Genomic DNA, 15,341 nt, shown 5'->3' with positions numbered 1-15,341 from the left:
ACTGGTGTGTGGGATGCTGAGGGCAGAGTGCACTATCTCTAGGAAGCTCTGTTTGTGGTTCACTCAGGGCAGAGTGCACTATCTCTAGGGAGCACTGGTGTGTGGTACACTGAGGGCAGAGTGCACTATCTCTAGGGAGCACTGGGGTGTGGGATGCTGAGTGCAGAGTGCACTATCTCTAGGGAGCACTGGTGTGTGGTTCACTGAGGGCAGAGTGCGCTATCTCTAGGGAGCACCGGTGTGTGGTACACTGAGTGCAGAGTGCGCTATCTCTAGGGAGCACCGGTGTGTGGTTCACTGAGGGCAGAGTGCACTATCTCTAGGGAGCACTGGTGTGTGGTACACTGAGGGCAGAGTGCACTATCTCTACGGAGCACTGGTGTGTGGGATGCTGAGGGCAGAGTGCACTATCTGTAGGAAGCTCCGTTTGTGGTTCACTCAGGTCAGAGTGCACTATCTCTAGGGAGCACTGGTGTGTGGTACACTGAGTGCGGAGTGCACTATCTCTAGGGAGCACTGGTGTGTGGTACACTGAGGGCAGAGTGCACTATCTCTATGGAGCACTGGTGTGTGGGATGCTGAGGGCAGAGTGCACTATCTCTAGGAAGCTCTGTTTGTGGTTCACTCAGGGCAGAGTGCACTATCTCTAGGGAGCACTGGTGTGTGGTACACTGAGGGCAGAGTGCACTATCTCTAGGGAGCACTGGGGTGTGGGATGCTGAGTGCAGAGTGCACTATCTCTAGGGAGCACTGGTGTGTGGTTCACTGAGGGCAGAGTGCGCTATCTCTAGGGAGCACCGGTGTGTGGTACACTGAGTGCAGAGTGCGCTATCTCTAGGGAGCACCGGTGTGTGGTTCACTGAGGGCAGAGTGCACTATCTCTAGGGAGCACTGGTGTGTGGTACACTGAGGGCAGAGTGCACTATCTCTAGGGGGGCACCGGTGTGTGGTACACTGAGGGCAGAGTGGACTATATCTATGGAGCACAGGTGTGTGGTACACTGAGGGCTGACTGCACTATCTCTAAGAAGCACTGGTGGGTGGTACACTGAGGGTAGAGTGCACTATCCCTACGGACCTCCAATGTGTGGTATACTGAGGGCAGAGTGCACTATCCCTAAGGAGCACCAGTGGGTGGTACACTAAGGGAAGAGTTCACTATCCCTACAGAGCACTGGTGTGTAGTACACTGAGGGCAGAGTCCACTATCTATAAGAAGCACCGGTATGTGGCACACTGAGGGCAAAGTTTTGTATCTCTATGGAGCACCGGTGTGCAAGATGCTGAGGGCAGAGTGCACTATCTCTAGGGAGCACCGGTCTGTGGTACTCTGAGGGCAGAGTGCACTATCTCTAGGGATCACCGTGTGCAGGACACTGAGGGCAGAGTGCACTATCTCTAGGGAGCACCAGTTTGCAGGACGCTGAGGGCAGAGTGCCCTATCTCTACGAAGCACCGGTGTGTGGTACACTGAGGACAGATTGCACTATACCTACGGAGCTCCGATGTGTGATACATTAAGGGCAGAGTGCACTATCCCTACGGTGCAATGGTGTGTGGTACACTAAGGACTGAGTGCATTATCTCTAGGGAGCACCGGTGTGTGGTGCACCGAGGGCAGAGTGCACTTTTTCTAGGGCTCACCAGTGTGTGGTACACCGAGGGCAGAGAGCACTATCACTACAGAGCTCTGGTGTGTGGTACACTAAGGCAGAGTGCACCATCCCTACGGAGCACCGGTGTGTGGTACAGTGAGGGCAGAGTGCACTATCTCTAGGGAGCTCCGGTGTGAGGTAGACTGAGGGAAGAGTGCACTATCTCTAGGGAGCTCTGGTGTGTGGTACACTGAGTGCAGAGTGCACTATCTCTAGGGAGCACTGGTGTGCAGGACGCTGAGTGCAGAGTGCACTATCTCTAGGGAGCACTGGTGTGTGGTACACTGAGGGCAGAGTGCACTATCTCTACGGAGCACTGGTGTGTGGGATGCTGAGGGCAGAGTGCACTATCTGTAGGAAGCTCCGTTTGTGGTTCACTCAGGTCAGAGTGCACTATCTCTAGGGAGCACTGGTGTGTGGTACACTGAGTGCGGAGTGCACTATCTCTAGGGAGCACTGGTGTGTGGGATGCTGAGGGCAGAGTGCACTATCTCTAGGAAGCTCTGTTTGTGGTTCACTCAGGGCAGAGTGCACTATCTCTAGGGAGCACTGGTGTGTGGTACACTGAGGGCAGAGTGCACTATCTCTAGGGAGCACTGGGGTGTGGGATGCTGAGTGCAGAGTGCACTATCTCTAGGGAGCACTGGTGTGTGGTTCACTGAGGGCAGAGTGCACTATCTCTAGGGAGCACTGGTGTGTGGTACACTGAGGGCAGAGTGCACTTTCACTAGGGAGCACTGGTGTGTGGTACACTGAGGGCAGAGTGCACTATCTCTAGGGAGCACTGGTGTGTGGTACAGTGAGTGCAGAGTGCACTATCTCTAGGGAGCACTGGTGTGTGGTATACTGAGGGGCAGAGTGCACTTTCTCTAGGAAGCACTGGTGTGTGGTTCACTGAGGGCAGAGTGCACTTTCTCTAGGGAGCACTGGTGTGTGGTACACTGAGGGGCAGAGTGCACTATCTCTAGGGAGAACTGGTGTGTGGTACACTGGGGGCAGAGTGCACTATCTCTAGGGAGAACTGGTGTGTGGTACACTGGGGGCAGAGTGCACTATCTCTAGGGAGCACCGGTGTGTGGTTCACCGAGTGCAGAGTGCGCTATCTGTAGAGAGCACCGGTGTGTGGTTCACCGAGTGCAGAGTGCGCTATCTCTAGGGAGCACCAGTGTGTGGTTCACCGAGTGCAGAGTGCGCTATCTCTAGGGAGCACCGGTGTGTGGTTCACCGAGTGCAGAGTGCGCTATCTCTAGGGAGCACTGGTGTGTGGTACACTGGGGGCAGAGTGCACTATCTCTAGGGAGCACCGGTGTGTGGTTCACCGAGTGCAGAGTGCGCTATCTCTAGGGAGCACCGGTGTGTGGTTCACTGAGGGCAGAGTGCACTATCTCTAGGGAGCACCGGTGTGTGGTTCACCGAGTGCAGAGTGCGCTATCTCTAGGGAGCAATGGTGTGTGGTACACTGAGTGCAGAGTACGCTATCTCTAGGGAGCACCGGTGTGTGGTTCACTGAGGGCAGAGTGCACTATCTCTAGGGAGCACTGGTGTGTGGTACACTGAGGGCAGAGTGCACTATCTCTAGGGGGGCACCGGTGTGTGGTACACTGAGGGCAGAGTGCACTATCTCCAGGGAGCACCAGTGTGTGGTATACTGAGTGCAGAGTGCGCTATCTCTAGGGAGCACCGGTGTGTGGTTCACTGAGGGCAGAGTGCACTATCTCTAGGGAGCACCGGTGTGTGGTTCACTGAGGGCAGAGTGCACTATCTCTAGGGAGCACCGGTCTGTGGTAGTCTGAGTGCAGAGTGCACTATCTCTAGGGAGCACCGGTGTGTGGTTCACTGAGGGCAGAGTGCGCTATCTCTAGGGAGCACCGGTGTGTGGTTCACTGAGGGCAGAGTGCGCTATCTCTAGGGAGCACCGGTGTGTGCTTCACCGAATGCAGAGTGCGCTATCTCTAGGGAGCACTGGTGTGTGGTACACTGAGTGCAGAGTGCGCTATCTCTAGGGAGCACCGGTGTGTGGTTCACTGAGGGCAGAGTGCACTATCTCTAGGGAGCACTGGTGTGTGGTACACTGAGGGCAGAGTGCACGATCTCTAGGGGGGCAACGGTGTGGTACACTGAGGGCAGAGTGCACTATCTCCAGGGAGCACCGGTGTGTGGTATACTGAGTGCAGAGTGCGCTATCTCTAGGGAGCACCGGTGTGTGGTTCACTGAGGGCAGAGTGCACTATCTCTAGGGGGGCACCGGTGTGTGGTATACTGAGTACAGAGTGCGCTATCTCTAGGGAGCACCGGTGTGTGGTTCACTGAGGGCAGAGTGCACTATCTCTAGGGAGCACCGGTGTGTGGTTCACTGAGGGCAGAGTGCACTATCTCTAGGGAGCACCGGTCTGTGGTAGTCTGAGTGCAGAGTGCACTATCTCTAGGGAGCACTGGTGTGCAGGACGCTGAGTGCAGAGTGCGCTATCTCTAGGGAGCACTGGTGTGTGGTACACTGAGGGCAGAGTGCACTATCTCGAGGGAGCACCGGTGTGTGGTTCACTGAGGGCAGAGTGCACTATCTCTAGGGAGCACCGGTCTGTGGTAGTCTGAGTGCAGAGTGCACTATCTCTAGGGAGCACCGGTGTGTGGTTCACTGAGGGCAGAGTGCACTATCTCTAGGGAGCACCGGTGTGTGGTTCACTGAGGGCAAAGTGCGCTATTTCTAGGGAGCACCGGTGTGTGGTTCACTGAGGGCAGAGTGCGCTATCTCTAGGGAGCACCGGTGTGTGGTTCACCGAATGCAGAGTGCGCTATCTCTAGGGAGCACTGGTGTGTGGTACACTGAGTGCAGAGTGCGCTATCTCTAGGGAGCACCGGTGTGTGGTTCACTGAGGGCAGAGTGCACTATCTCTAGGGAGCACTGGTGTGTGGTACACTGAGGGCAGAGTGTACTATCTCTAGGGGGGCACCGGTGTGTGGTTCACTGAGGGCAGAGTGCACTATCTCTACGGAGCACAGGTGTGTGGTACAGTGAGGGCACAGTGCCCTATCCCTACGGAGCTCTGGTATGTGGTACACTAAAGGCAGAGTGCACCATCCTTACGGAGCACTGGTGTGTGGTACACTGAGGGCAGAGTGCACTATGTCTAGGGAGTACCGGTGTGTGGTACACTGAGGGCAAAGTGCACTACTTCTAGAGAGCACCGGTGTGTGGTAGACTGAGGGCAGAGTGCACTATCTCTACGGAGCTCTGGTGTGTGGTACATGAAGGGCAGAGTGCACTATCCCTACGAAGTACTGGTGTGTGGTACACTAAGGGCAGAGTGCACTATCTCAATGGAGCACCGGTGTGTGGTACACTGAGGGCAGCGTGCACTATCTCTACGGAGCACCGGTGTGTGGTACACTGAGGACAGAGTGCGCTATCTCTAGGGAGCACCAGTGTGTGGTACACCGAGGGCAGAGGGCACTTTCTCTAGGGATCACCGGTGGCTGGACGCTGAGTGCATAGTGCACTACCACTAGGGAGCACTGGTGTGTGGGACACTGAGGGCAAAATGCTCTATCTCTAGGGAGCACCGGTGTGCTGGACCCTAAGTGCAGAGTACACTATCCCTAGGAAGGACTGGTGTGTGGTACTCTGAGGGCAGAGTGCACTATCTCTAGGGATCACCGGTGTGCAGGACACAGAGGGCACTATCTCTACGAAGCACTGGTGTGTGGTACACTGAGGGCACAGTACACTATCTCTAGGGAGCACCAGTGTGCTGGACGCTAAGTGCACTATCCCTAGGGAGGACCGGTGTGTAGTACACTGAGGGCAGAGTGCACTACCTCTGGGGAGCACTGGTGTGTGATACACTGAGGGCAGAGTGCACTATCTCTAGTGATCACCGGTGTGCAGGATACTGAGGGCAGAGTGCACTATCTCTAGGGAGCAACGGTGTGCAGGACGCTAAGAGCAGAGTGCATTATCTCTACGAAGCACTGGTGTGTGGTAAACTGAGGGCACAGTGCACTATCCCTAAGGAGATCTGATGTGTGGTACATTGAGGGCAGAGTGCACTATCTCTATGGAGCACAGGTGTGTGGTACAATGAGGGAAGAGTGCACTATCTCTAGGTAGCACAGGTGTGCGGGACACTGAGGGCAGAGTGCACTATCCCTACAGAGCACCGGCGTGTGGTACACTGAGGGCAGAGTGGACTACATCTATTGAGCACAGGTGTGTGGTACACTGAGGGTAGAGTGCACTATCTCTACGAAGCACTAGTGTGTGTACACTCAGGACAGAGTGCACTATATCTCTAAAGAGCACTGCTGTGTGGTGCACTGAGGGCAGAGTGCCCTATTTCTAGGGTGCATCGGTGTGCTGGACGCTGAGGGCAGAGTGACCTATCCCTACAAAGCACCAGTGTGCTAGACACTAAGAGCAGAGTGCACTATCCCTAGGGGCACCAGTGTGTGGCACACTGAGGGCAGAGTGCACTATCTCTAGGGATCACCAGTGTGTGGTACACCGAGGGCAGAGAGCACTATCATTAGAGAGCTCTGGTGTGTGGTACACTGAGGGAGAGTGCACTGTCTCTAGGGAGCACCAGTGTGCTGGATGCTAAGTGCAGAGTGCACTATCCCTACGGAGCACCCGCATGTGGTCACTGAGGGCAGAGTGGACTATATCTATGGAGCACAGGTGTGTGGTACACTGAGGGCTGACTGCACTATCTCTAAGAAGCACTGGTGTGTGGTACACTGAGGGTACAGTGCACTATCCCTACGGACCTCCAATGTGTGGTATACTGAGGGCAGAGTGCACTATCCCTACGGAGCACCAGTGGGTGGTACACTAAGGGAAGAGTTCACTATCCCTACAGAGCACTGGTGTGTAGTACACTGAGGGCAGAGTCCACTATCTATAAGAAGCACCGGTATGTGGCACACTGAGGGCAAAGTTTTGTATCTCTATGGAGCACCGGTGTGCAGGATGCTGAGGGCAGAGTGCACTATCTCTAGGGAGCACCGGTCTGTGGTACACTGAGGGCAGAGTGCACTATCTCTAGGGATCACCGTGTGCAGGACACTGAGGGCAGAGTGCACTATCTCTAGGGAGCATCAGTGTGCAGGACGCTGAGGGCAGAGTGCCCTATCTCTACGAAGCACCGGTGTGTGGTACACTGAGGACAGATTGCACTATACCTACGGAGCTCCGATGTGTGATACATTAAGTGCAGAGTGCACTATCCCTACGGTGCAACGGTGTGTGGTACACGAAGGACAGAGTGCATTATCTCTAGGGAGCACCGGTGTGTGGTGCACCGAGGGCAGAGTGCACTTTCTCTAGGGCTCACCAGTGTGTGGTACACCGAGGGCAGAGAGCACTATCATTACAGAGCTCTGGTGTGTGGTACACTAAGGCAGAGTGCACCATCCCTACGGAGCACCGGTGTGTGGTACAGTGAGGGCAGAGTGCACTATCTCTAGGGAGCTCCGGTGTGAGGTAGACTGAGGGAAGAGTGCACTATCTCTAGGGAGCTCTGGTGTGTGGTACACTGAGTGCAGAGTGCACTATCTCTAGGGAGCACTGGTGTGCAGGACGCTGAGTGCAGAGTGCACTATCTCTAGGGAGCACTGGTGTGTGGTACACTGAGGGCAGAGTGCACTATCTCTAGGGAGCACTAGGGTGTGGGATGCTGAGTGCAGAGTGCGCTATCTCTAGGGAGCACTGGTGTGTGGTTCACTGAGGGGCAGAGTGCACTATCTCTAGGGAGCACTGGTGTGTGGTACACTGAGGGCAGAGTGCACTTTCTCTAGGGAGCACTGGTGTGTGGTTCACTGAGGGCAGAGTGCACTATCTCTAGGGAGCACAGGTGTGTGGTACACTGAGGGCAGAGTGCACTTTCACTAAGGAGCACTGGTGTGTGGTACACTGAGGGCAGAGTGCACTATCTCTAGGGAGCACTGGTGTGAGGTACACTGAGTGCAGAGTGCACTATCTCTAGGGAGCACTGGTGTGCAGGACGCTGAGTGCAGAGTGCGCTATCTCTAGGGAGCACTGGTGTGTGGTACACTGAGGGCAGAGTGCACTATCTCTAGGGAGCACTGGTGTGTGCTAGACTGAGTACTGAGTGCACTATCTCTAGGGAGCACTGGTGTGTGGTACAGTGAGTGCAGAGTGCACTATCTCTAGGGAGCACTGGTGTGTGGTACACTGAGGGGCAGAGTGCGCTTTCTCTAGGGAGCACTGGTGTGTGGTTCACTGAGGGCAGAGTGCACTTTCTCTAGGGAGCACTGGTGTGTGGTACACTGAGGGGCAGAGTGCACTATCTCTAGGGAGCACTGGTGTGTGGTACATTGGGGGCAGAGTGCACTATCTCTAGGGAGCACCGGTGTGTGGTTCACCGAGTGCAGAGTGCGCTATCTCTAGAGAGCACCGGTGTGTGGTTCACCGAGTGCAGAGTGCGCTATCTGTAGGGAGCACCGGTGTGTGGTTCACCGAGTGCAGAGTGCGCTATCTCTAGGGAGCACCGGTGTGTGGTTCACCGAGTGCAGAGTGCGCTATCTCTAGGGAGCACTGGTGTGTGGTACACTGGGGGCAGAGTGCACTATCTCTAGGGAGCACCGGTGTGTGCTACACTGGGGGCAGAGTGCACTATCTCTAGGGAGCACCGGTGTGTGGTTCACCGAGTGCAGAGTGCGCTATCTCTAGGGAGCACCGGTGTGTGGTTCACTGAGGGCAGAGTGCACTATCTCTAGGGAGCACCGGTGTGTGGTTCACCGAGTGCAGAGTGCGCTATCTCTAGGGAGCACTGTTGTGTGGTACACTGAGTGCAGAGTGCGCTATCTCTAGGGAGCACCGGTGTGTGGTTCACTGAGGGCAGAGTGCACTATCTCTAGGGAGCACTGGTGTGTGGTACACTGAGGGCAGAGTGCGCTATCTCTAGGGGGGCACCGGTGTGTGGTACACTGAGGGCAGAGTGCACTATCTCCAGGGAGCACCGGTGTGTGGTATACTGAGTGCAGAGTGCGCTATCTCTAGGGAGCACCGGTGTGTGGTTCACTGAGGTCAGAGGGCACTATCTCCAGGGAGCACCGGTGTGTGGTATACTGAGTGCAGAGTGCGCTATCTCTAGCGAGCACCGGTGTGTGGTTTACTGAGGGCAGAGTCACTATCTCTAGGGGGGCACCGGTGTGTGGTATACTGAGTGCAGAGTGCGCTATCTCTAGGGAGCACCGGTCTGTGGTATACTGAGTGCGCTATCTCTAGGGAGCACCGGTGTGTGGTTCACTGAGGGCAGAGTGCACTTTCTCTAGGGAGCACCGGTGTGTGGTACACTGAGGGCAGAGTGCACTTTCTCCAGGGAGCACCGGTGTGTGGTACTCTGAGGGCAGAGTGCACTATCTCTAAGAAGCACCGGTATGTGGTATACTGAGTGCAGAGTGCGCTATCTCTAGGGAGCACCGGTGTGTGGTTCACTGAGGGCAGAGTGCACTATCTCTAGGGAGCACTGGTGTGTGGTTCACCGAGTGTAGAGTGCACTATCTCTAGGGAGCACCGGTGTGTGGTTCACCGAGTGCAGAGTGCGCTATCTCTAGGGAGCACCGGTGTGTGGTACACTAAGGGGCAGAGTGCACTATATCTAGGGAGCACGGGTGTGTGGTTCACTGAGGGCAGAGTGCACTATCTCTAGGGAGCCCTGGTGTGTGGTTCACTGAGGGCAGAGTGCACTATCTCTAGGGATCACTGGTGTGTGGTTCACTGAGGGCAGAGTGCACTATCTCCAGGGAGCACCGGTGTGTGGTATACTGAGTGCAGAGTGCGCTATCTCTAGGGAGCACCGGTGTGTGGTTCACTGAGGGCAGAGTGCACTTTCTCTAGGGAGCACTGGTGTGTGGTACACTGAGGGCAGAGGGCACTTTCTCCAGGGAGCACCGGTGTGTGGTACTCTGAGGGCAGAGTGCACTATCTCTAAGAAGCACCGGTATGTGGTTCACTGAGTGCAGAGTGCGCTATCTCTAGGGAGCACCGATGTGTGGTTCACTGAGGGCAGAGTGCACTTTCTCCAGGGAGCACCGGTGTGTGGTACTCTGAGGGCAGAGTGCACTATCTCTAAGAAGCACCGGTATGTGGTATACTGAGTGCGCTATCTCTAGGGAGCACCGGTGTGTGGTTCACTGAGGGCAGAGTGCACTATCTCTAGGGAGCACCGGTGTGTGGTACACTAAGGGCAGAGTGCACTTTCTCCAGGGAGCACCGGTGTGTGGTACTCTGAGGGCAGAGTGCACTATCTCTAAGAAGCACCGGTATGTGGTATACTGAGTGCAGAGTGCGCTATCTCTAGGGAGCACCGGTGTGTGGTTCACTGAGGGCAGAGTGCACTATCTCTAGGGAGCACCGGTGTGTGGTTCACCGAGTGCAGAGTGCACTATCTCTAGGGAGCACCGGTGTGTGGTTCACCGAGTGCAGAGTGCGCTATCTCTAGGGAGCACCGGTGTGTGGTACACTAAGGGGCAGAGTGCACTATATCTAGGGAGCACCGGTGTGTGGTTCACTGAGGGCAGAGTGCACTATCTCTAGGGAGCACTGGTGTGTGGTTCACTGAGGGCAGAGTGCACTATCTCCAGGGAGCACCGGTGTGTGGTATACTGAGTGCAGAGTGCGCTATCTCTAGGGAGCACCGGTGAGTGGTTCACTGAGGGCAGAGTGCACTTTCTCTAGGGAGCACTGGTGTGTGGTACACTGAGGGCAGAGTGCACTTTCTCCAGGGAGCACCGGTGTGTGGTACTCTGAGGGCAGAGTGCACTATCTCTAAGAAGCACCGGTATGTGGTTCACTGAGTGCAGAGTGCGCTATCTCTAGGGAGCACTGGTGTGTGGTTCACTGAGGGCAGAGTGCACTTTCTCCAGGGAGCACCGGTGTGTGGTACTCTGAGGGCAGAGTGCACGATCTCTAAGAAGCACCGGTATGTGGTATACTGAGTGCGCTATCTCTAGGGAGCACCGGTGTGTGGTTCACTGAGGGCAGAGTGCACTATCTCTAGGGGGCACCGGTGTGTGGTTCACCGAGTGCAGAGTGCGCTATCTCTAGGGAGCACCGGTGCGTGGTTCACCGAGTGCATAGTGCACTATCTCTAGGGAGCACCGGTGTGTGGTTCACTGAGGGCAGAGTGCACTTTCTCTAGGGAGCACTGGTGTGTGATACACTGAGGGCAGAGTGCACTTTCTCCAGGGAGCACCGGTGTGTGGTACTCTGAGGGCAGAGTGCACTATCTCTAAGAAGCACCGGTATGCGGTTCACTGAGTGCAGAGTGCGCTATCTCTAGGGAGCACTGGTGTGTGGTTCACTGAGGGCAGAGTGCACTTTCTCCAGGGAGCACCGGTGTGTGGTACTCTGAGGGCAGAGTGCACGATCTCTAAGAAGCACCGGTATGTGGTATACTGAGTGCGCTATCTCTAGGGAGCACCGGTGTGTGGTTCACTGAGGGCAGAGTGCACTATCTCTAGGGGGCACCGGTGTGTGGTTCACCGAGTGCAGAGTGCGCTATCTCTAGGGAGCACCGGTGTGTGGTTCACCGAGTGCAGAGTGCGCTATCTCTAGGGAGCACCGGTGTGTGGTACACTGAGGGCAGAGTGCACTTTCTCTAGGGAGCACTGGTGTGTGGTTCACTGAGGGCAGAGTGCACTATCTCTAGGGAGCACAGGTGTGTGGTACACTGAGGGCAGAGTGCACTTTCACTAGGGAGCACTGGTGTGTGGTACACTGAGGGCAGAGTGCACTATCTCTAGGGAGCACTGGTGTGAGGTACACTGAGTGCAGAGTGCACTATCTCTAGGGAGCACTGGTGTGCAGGACGCTGAGTGCAGAGTGCGCTATCTCTAGGGAGCACTGGTGTGTGGTACACTGAGGGCAGAGTGCACTATCTCTAGGGAGCACTGGTGTGTGCTAGACTGAGTACTGAGTGCACTATCTCTAGGGAGCACTGGTGTGTGGTACAGTGAGTGCAGAGTGCACTATCTCTAGGGAGCACTGGTGTGTGGTACACTGAGGGGCAGAGTGCGCTTTCTCTAGGGAGCACTGGTGTGTGGTTCACTGAGGGCAGAGTGCACTTTCTCTAGGGAGCACTGGTGTGTGGTACACTGAGGGGCAGAGTGCACTATCTCTAGGGAGCACTGGTGTGTGGTACATTGGGGGCAGAGTGCACTATCTCTAGGGAGCACCGGTGTGTGGTTCACCGAGTGCAGAGTGCGCTATCTCTAGAGAGCACCGGTGTGTGGTTCACCGAGTGCAGAGTGCGCTATCTGTAGGGAGCACCGGTGTGTGGTTCACCGAGTGCAGAGTGCGCTATCTCTAGGGAGCACCGGTGTGTGGTTCACCGAGTGCAGAGTGCGCTATCTCTAGGGAGCACTGGTGTGTGGTACACTGGGGGCAGAGTGCACTATCTCTAGGGAGCACCGGTGTGTGCTACACTGGGGGCAGAGTGCACTATCTCTAGGGAGCACCGGTGTGTGGTTCACCGAGTGCAGAGTGCGCTATCTCTAGGGAGCACCGGTGTGTGGTTCACTGAGGGCAGAGTGCACTATCTCTAGGGAGCACCGGTGTGTGGTTCACCGAGTGCAGAGTGCGCTATCTCTAGGGAGCACTGTTGTGTGGTACACTGAGTGCAGAGTGCGCTATCTCTAGGGAGCACCGGTGTGTGGTTCACTGAGGGCAGAGTGCACTATCTCTAGGGAGCACTGGTGTGTGGTACACTGAGGGCAGAGTGCGCTATCTCTAGGGGGGCACCGGTGTGTGGTACACTGAGGGCAGAGTGCACTATCTCCAGGGAGCACCGGTGTGTGGTATACTGAGTGCAGAGTGCGCTATCTCTAGGGAGCACCGGTGTGTGGTTCACTGAGGTCAGAGGGCACTATCTCCAGGGAGCACCGTTGTGTGGTATACTGAGTGCAGAGTGCGCTATCTCTAGCGAGCACCGGTGTGTGGTTTACTGAGGGCAGAGTCACTATCTCTAGGGGGGCACCGGTGTGTGGTATACTGAGTGCAGAGTGCGCTATCTCTAGGGAGCACCGGTCTGTGGTAGTCTGAGTGCAGAGTGCACTATCTCTAGGGAGCACCGGTGTGTGGTTCACTGAGGGCAGAGTGCGCTATCTCTAGGGAGCACCGGTGTGTGGTTCACTGAGGGCAGAGTGCGCTATCTCTAGGGAGCACCGGTGTGTGGTTCACTGAGGGCAGGTGTGTGGTTCACTGAGGGCAGAGTGCGCTATCTCTAGGGAGCACCGGTGTGTGGTTCACTGAGGGCAGAGTGCGCTATCTCTAGGGAGCACCAGTGTGTGGTTCACTGAGGGCAGAGTGCGCTATCTCTAGGGAGCACCGGTGTGTGGTCCACTGAGGGCAGAGTGCACTATCTCTAGGGAGCACCGGTGTGTGGTTCACTGAGGGCAGAGTGCACTTTCTCTAGGGAGCACCGGTGTGTGGTACACTGAGGGCAGAGTGCACTTTCTCCAGGGAGCACCGGTGTGTGGTACTCTGAGGGCAGAGTGCACTATCTCTAAGAAGCACCGGTATGTGGTATACTGAGTGCAGAGTGCGCTATCTCTAGGGAGCACCGGTGTGTGGTTCACTGAGGGCAGAGTGCACTATCTCTAGGGAGCACTGGTGTGTGGTTCACCGAGTGTAGAGTGCACTATCTCTAGGGAGCACCGGTGTGTGGTTCACCGAGTGCAGAGTGCGCTATCTCTAGGGAGCACCGGTGTGTGGTACACTAAGGGGCAGAGTGCACTATATCTAGGGAGCACGGGTGTGTGGTTCACTGAGGGCAGAGTGCACTATCTCTAGGGAGCCCTGGTGTGTGGTTCACTGAGGGCAGAGTGCACTATCTCTAGGGAGCACTGGTGTGTGGTTCACTGAGGGCAGAGTGCACTATCTCCAGGGAGCACCGGTGTGTGGTATACTGAGTGCAGAGTGCGCTATCTCTAGGGAGCACCGGTGTGTGGTTCACTGAGGGCAGAGTGCACTTTCTCTAGGGAGCACTGGTGTGTGGTACACTGAGGGCAGAGGGCACTTTCTCCAGGGAGCACCGGTGTGTGGTACTCTGAGGGCAGAGTGCACTATCTCTAAGAAGCACCGGTATGTGGTTCACTGAGTGCAGAGTGCGCTATCTCTAGGGAGCACCGATGTGTGGTTCACTGAGGGCAGAGTGCACTTTCTCCAGGGAGCACCGGTGTGTGGTACTCTGAGGGCAGAGTGCACTATCTCTAAGAAGCACCGGTATGTGGTATACTGAGTGCGCTCTCTCTAGGGAGCACCGGTGTGTGGTTCACTGAGGGCAGAGTGCACTATCTCTAGGGAGCACCGGTGTGTGGTACACTAAGGGCAGAGTGCACTTTCTCCAGGGAGCACCGGTGTGTGGTACTCTGAGGGCAGAGTGCACTATCTCTAAGAAGCACCGGTATGTGGTATACTGAGTGCAGAGTGCGCTATCTCTAGGGAGCACCGGTGTGTGGTTCACTGAGGGCAGAGTGCACTATCTCTAGGGAGCACCGGTGTGTGGTTCACCGAGTGCAGAGTGCACTATCTCTAGGGAGCACCGGTGTGTGGTTCACCGAGTGCAGAGTGCGCTATCTCTAGGGAGCACCGGTGTGTGGTACACTAAGGGGCAGAGTGCACTATATCTAGGGAGCACCGGTGTGTGGTTCACTGAGGGCAGAGTGCACTATCTCTAGGGAGCACTGGTGTGTGGTTCACTGAGGGCAGAGTGCACTATCTCCAGGGAGCACCGGTGTGTGGTATACTGAGTGCAGAGTGCGCTATCTCTAGGGAGCACCGGTGTGTGGTTCACTGAGGGCAGAGTGCACTTTCTCTAGGGAGCACTGGTGTGTGGTACACTGAGGGCAGAGTGCACTTTCTCCAGGGAGCACCGGTGTGTGGTACTCTGAGGGCAGAGTGCACTATCTCTAAGAAGCACCGGTATGTGGTTCACTGAGTGCAGAGTGCGCTATCTCTAGGGAGCACTGGTGTGTGGTTCACTGAGGGCAGAGTGCACTTTCTCCAGGGAGCACCGGTGTGTGGTACTCTGAGGGCAGAGTGCACGATCTCTAAGAAGCACCGGTATGTGGTATACTGAGTGCGCTATCTCTAGGGAGCACCGGTGTGTGGTTCACTGAGGGCAGAGTGCACTATCTCTAGGGGGCACCGGTGTGTGGTTCACCGAGTGCAGAGTGCGCTATCTCTAGGGAGCACCGGTGCGTGGTTCACCGAGTGCATAGTGCACTATCTCTAGGGAGCACCGGTGTGTGGTTCACTGAGGGCAGAGTGCACTATCTCTAGGGAGCACTGGTGTGTGGTTCACTGAGGGCAGAGTGCACTATCTCCAGGGAGCACCGGTGTGTGGTATACTGAGTGCAGAGTGCGCTATCTCTAGGGAGCACCGGTGTGTGGTTCACTGAGGGCAGAGTGCACTTTCTCTAGGGAGCACTGGTGTGTGATACACTGAGGGCAGAGTGCACTTTCTCCAGGGAGCACCGGTGTGTGGTACTCTGAGGGCAGAGTGCACTATCTCTAAGAAGCACCGGTATGTGGTTCACTGAGTGCAGAGTGCGCTATCTCTAGGGAGCACTGGTGTGTGGTTCACTGAGGGCAGAGTGCACTTTCTCCAGGGAGCACCGGTATGTGGTACTCTGAGGGCAGAGTGCACGATCTCTAAGAAGCAC

This window comes from Pleurodeles waltl, chromosome 12 (assembly GCF_031143425.1).
Source record: "Pleurodeles waltl isolate 20211129_DDA chromosome 12, aPleWal1.hap1.20221129, whole genome shotgun sequence".
Classification (NCBI taxonomy): domain Eukaryota; kingdom Metazoa; phylum Chordata; class Amphibia; order Caudata; family Salamandridae; genus Pleurodeles; species Pleurodeles waltl.
Note: the sequence above shows the minus strand (reverse complement) of the source record.